Genomic DNA, 5,121 nt, shown 5'->3' with positions numbered 1-5,121 from the left:
GAATACTCGGATGATTGTAATATAATATCTCTTTCCTATATCTTGAATGTATGATATTATGGGTTTATTTTTAGGGCGTTACAGTCCAACTTCTATCAAATATATTCCACCTTTCAGTCTATTAGTTCACAGCTTGACGCCACGATTAAGGGCAAGTGTGGGATCTTTCAAAAAAGATAAAAAGACAAAAAGTTACTTAAAAAGTTAAAAAGTTAACACTATTCATAAAAAGTCAACAATTATGGCTGCACAACTCCCAATTCGAATTTTTCCCTACAAATCAATTTTTACAATTTTTTATTACACATTTTTCCATAAAAAGTCAAAAAGTTCACCCAAACATCTATATTTTCAACCTCAATTTTTTAGTTCAAAAAAACAAAAAATGCACTTATTTAGTCCATCCCAAACAACCCCTAAAATACTCTGGTCTGAGAGACAGATTATCGAGGCCCGACGACATTTCAGCGATGTTTGCTCGTCGGCGGCAATCGATTGGAGGCATAGCGATCCTACTTGATGAACCAGAAGAGGTGGGTTCTGGAACTCCGTTCCGGTGGGGAGCGACGGCGATGACGGGTACACGTGGAGCGATGGGATCGGCTGCTACACGAGGTGGTGGTGTCGGAAGGGTTAGTTTGGGAACTCCAAGAACTAGAAATAGGCGTGGTGGTAGTCAGAGTTTGTATAGATCGCCGGTAGTGGTGGGTCGAGAGAACACGCCTTTGGGAAGAGTTCGGCGAGGCTGAGGACGAGGAGGACGTGGTAGTGTGTTACCTTCTTGGTACCCTAGAACGCCTCTTCGCAACATCATTGCGGTTGTGCGGGTAACAATTCTTTAAGTCTCTTGATCTATTGTCTGCCTTTGGTTATGTTATATTCATTTCTGTTTCGATTTATTTCCATTAATGTTGTCATTTGGTGTTTTTAGTTTGATAATGTGTAGGGTTGCGATGAATTTCGGTTAAGTTTAACTCATTTTTTGTTGGATATGATTCATCTGAGGTCATTTATTCTGTACACTGGTTCTTGGTTGCTTTTGGAGATTGCAATGTAGATGGTTTTAAGTATCTTATTTAAATGTGCCTGTGATGAATCTCAAGTAGCATTTAGTATAAAACTAGTTCAATATGATTCATGGCCTATGTGATATTTGTCATATGTTATGAATTTATTCTCAATTATTTAAGGGTTTCATGACCAGTCTTAATCATATTAAAAAGGGGTACTTAATAATCAATCCTAAAGTCAGTTCAGTTTAACTATGATGATGATTTTTGGTATTTATCATTTGTGCTAGTTTAGTCTACACGAGAATGAGAAACATGGTTGGAACAATGCATTTCTTGAAATGATAGTATTTTTTGTTTCAACATTTGCAATAATACTTGTCTTGCAATATTAGATCAGAATTATTGGTTATCCCTAATTATTGGGTTGGTGAAACTTGAATGAGGTGATGGTTATATTTGGACACCATGGTGTTGTAATCTATTGTTGATCCCTTTTTGTATCTGGTTTATACATGCTTGATTGTTAGGTAAAATCTCAGCTTGGTTGGTTATTGTCCTTGTGGATTTTGGATTGCATCCAGTTGAATTTGAACGATAGTCTCTGACTTTGTTCATTTGCATTCATTTATGAGGCTAGAAGTGCATTAGAATAACTTTATGTTGAGACTCTGTTCCAATTTCATCTATTAAGTGAAAAAATGTCAATATGTATTTGGTAATAACGGGACTCCAGTCGAAGTTACGCCTTCCTCTTCTGATGTGTTTCTTAAGTTCAAGAAAAGAAAAAAAAGTCACATAAATTGAAAGCTTTTACTTCATTTCTATTTATGTTGTATACTATATTTGTCTTAATATTACATCATTAACTTAATTGTTCAATTTTCCATTTCTAGGATTTTCTGCTTTACACTCTATCATGCTTGGCAAAATTTATATAGGTCTTCCATTTGTACTCATTTTCCTCAAAAGAAAATCAGACTGTAAAGTTGAAGTTCGTATGTGTTATGTTTTTATTTTTTATCTTAACAACATTGTTGAGACAACAAATTATTGTTTAGAGTTTGGCTAATCGGTTTTAGTCAATTCATGGGCAGTTTTTGCATATAGTTCTTCCATTTGTACTCATTTTCTTCAAAAGAAAATCAGACTGTAAAGTTGTAATTCTTCCGTGTTATGTTTTTATTTGGATCTTAACAACATTGTTGAGGCAACAAAATTATTGTTCTGAGTTCGGTTAATCTGTTTCAGTCAATTCATGGGCAGTTTTTTGCATTTTCTAGGTCAAGTCAGCAAGAAACCATGTTGCGTTTGTACCAAGTGATTTTAGAGCCTGCTTATTGAGGGCCAAAGTGATCTTTAGTCCTTTTGCAGCCATTGTTGTTGCTCAACTTGAGCACAAAATTTATACAATCTTTCAGAACATAAAACCATTGGAACCAAGCCTTGTCAAATTCCTTGTCAGTTAGCAAAAGATGATGTTTCTGGTTCCATTTGCCGCTTTTGGGCATCATTGTGCATTTTTCTTTGGTTGGAATAAATATTACTCACCTACTTAGAATAATGCAAAAAAGAAAAAGAAAAAACAAACGAAAAGTCAAGTTGGCTATGCTAGGGTTAAGTGCCAAAAATTTACACTTCCTTGCAACATATAAATGATGTATAGGAAGGAGATTTGAACCTGTTTGTTCTGTTTTATTTTGTATAGATTATCTTGATGAATCTAATTTGGAATTGATATTCTTTTATAGGCCATTGAAAGAAGAAGAGCTAGCTTGAGGGAAACCGAAAGCCTACAAAATGAGAGTCCAATACCCCAGGTCCAGAATGTTCTTGATCCTTCTGTGCCTACATCAGGTGCTCAACTTGAGCACAACATTTCTATGATCTCCCCAAATCCCACAGTTGGAATGAGGAGGTCCTTTCGACCATCTGTTGGTAAAGTATCAAAGATATTGCTTGATATCACCAATCAAAATGTTGGACAGCCTGATTGCCTCACCCCCCAGAAGTTCTTGAACTCAATTGACACAGTTGAGAAAGTGGTGATGGAAGAATTGAAGAAACTGAAGAGCACTCCTGGTGCTAAGAAGGCTGAATGGGAAAAAAAGTCCGTTCTTTGATGTCAATGCGTTGATTGAACAATCAATGCGATGCATTGACATCAAAGAACGGATTCTTTTTCCCCGGACAGCCTTCTTAGCATCAGGAGTGCTCTTCAGTTTCTTCAATTCTTCCATCACCATTTTCTCAATTGTGTCAATTGAGTTCAGGAGCTTCTTTGGGGGTGTGCGTTTTTTATTCTGTCTGTTTTGTTAGTTTGTTTAATTTAATGGTGCCTTGAGATAGAGAGAATGATAGCCAAGAAGTGATAACCAATTTAGTCCAATTAGCAAATTTACAGCTTGTTGGCTTGGTTTTTCTTAGTTCATTGTGTGGATTAGTTATAGCGATCCCGGGTTTACCCTTGTTGTACAGTGATCCGGACATGTGTCCGTGGATGTTGGTAGTTGTTTATTATTTTGTTTACATCCTTTTTACTTAGTATTTGAGTTATAGGATGTGTTGGGCGGATTTGTTTCAGGTTGGTTGAGTTTAGAAACCAAAACTAGTTGCCCAGTTTTTTTTTTGGCCTGTCCGCTCGAGCGGAGGTGTTGGCGCTCGAGCGGGGAATACATCCATCCAGTATCTTGTTGTGCAGTGTTGTGAGCTCGAGCGTAGGGTTGGGAGCTCGAGCGGAGGCCTGGTTCTGCAAATGTGCTGAGCGAGTGCATTCTGCGCTCGAGCGGGAGGTTGGCCGCTCGAGCGTAAGTCTGTGAGTGGCCGCTCGAGCGGGGTGTTTTACGCTCGAGCGGAGACCTGGGTTAAAGTCCCGAAATTGTGACCTTTCAAATCACTTTTTCACTTTCTCTTCTCTCTCTTACTTTTCCAAAATCACCATTGTTGAGCCTCTCACTCTAGACTCTACCTTCTCTCTAGGTTTTGATCTAGTAGGAGTGATTTACTCACCTTTGGCCTTTACAAAAAAGTTGTTGATCGTCGAGGGCTTCATTTTAATCTGAAAATCTCGGGTTTTGGAGCACGTTGGGTTTTGTCGTCTTCTCCTTTGGGACTCCGAATTTGAGGTAGGGATATCCTACTCATCTCTATGGGTTTTGTCTTTAAATTTTGGTATTTTGAGATGTTGGGCTTGTTTTGGTAATTTTGTGAAAGTTTGGGGCTTTTGTGTAATTTTACAAAAGTTTGGGGTTTTATTCATAATAAACCTAGATGCATGTTTGGCATGGAGAAATGGAATTGATGTTGAATCATTGATGAAAATGGGACCTAAGGGTTGAAATGGTAATTATGGAAAATGGCCTAATTACATTGTTTAATTAATTGGGATAATTAATTGGTGAGAAATGAGGAAGTGAAATGTTGATTGAATATCCATTTGTGCATTTATTTTCTGTTTTAGAAATAACTGCTTTGGGCTATCGGTGGAGGATAGTCGAGATCGTTGTAGACAATGCATGATGATTAGGTAAACGGAAACTAATCAATGGAATGTGTCTTGGAACTTGACGGTTGATAGAATACATTAATTGTATGTATTGTGTGATTGTATATAGAACCAATGTGTTTATATACGTTATGTGTAGAGGAGGAGATAGGGGATGTACTCCGCGGTTTAGGGGAAGATAGGGGATGTACCTCTAAACCGGATAGGTATTGGGAGGAGATAGGGGATGAACTCCGTAGACAGAGCTCATATGTTTGTCTAGAGAAGTGAAGATAGAGCTCATATGCTTATCTTTGTGAAGTGTGGATACAGCTTGTATGCTTATCTGTGGATATTGTTGATATACATATCTGTTGAGAATGTGAGATATAGTTTTTATACATATCTGTTGTAGAATGTGGATACAGCTTGTATGCTTATCTGTGAATATTGTTGATATACATATCTGTTGAGAATGTGAGATATAGTTTTTATACATATCTGTGGAAATGATGATAGAGCTAGCATGCTTATCTGTTGAAAAGGGGAAAATGAAAAGTAATTGGGACTTGTAAGTCGTTGACATAAATATGTAATTTATGTGATTGTATCAGTGTTGACCAACTA

General features: G+C 37.3%; 1 pseudogene across 1 annotated transcript; it reads left to right on the top strand.

Annotated features, from left to right (window-relative positions):
- The first annotated feature begins 430 nt into the window (after nucleotides 1-430).
- On the top strand, nucleotides 431-3,261 carry LOC145804872 (protein POLYCHOME-like; annotated as a pseudogene). The gene is made up of 2 exons (XR_014347558.1): nucleotides 431-827; nucleotides 2,762-3,261. The product of XR_014347558.1 is annotated as a protein POLYCHOME-like (transcript).
- Nucleotides 3,262-5,121: the final 1,860 nt, after the last annotated feature.

Source organism: Camellia sinensis, chromosome 12 (genome assembly GCF_055761805.1).
Source record: "Camellia sinensis isolate YWXY chromosome 12, ASM5576180v1, whole genome shotgun sequence".
NCBI classification, from domain to species: Eukaryota; Viridiplantae; Streptophyta; class Magnoliopsida; order Ericales; family Theaceae; genus Camellia; species Camellia sinensis.
Note: the sequence above shows the minus strand (reverse complement) of the source record. Positions and strands in the feature narration are given on the sequence as shown.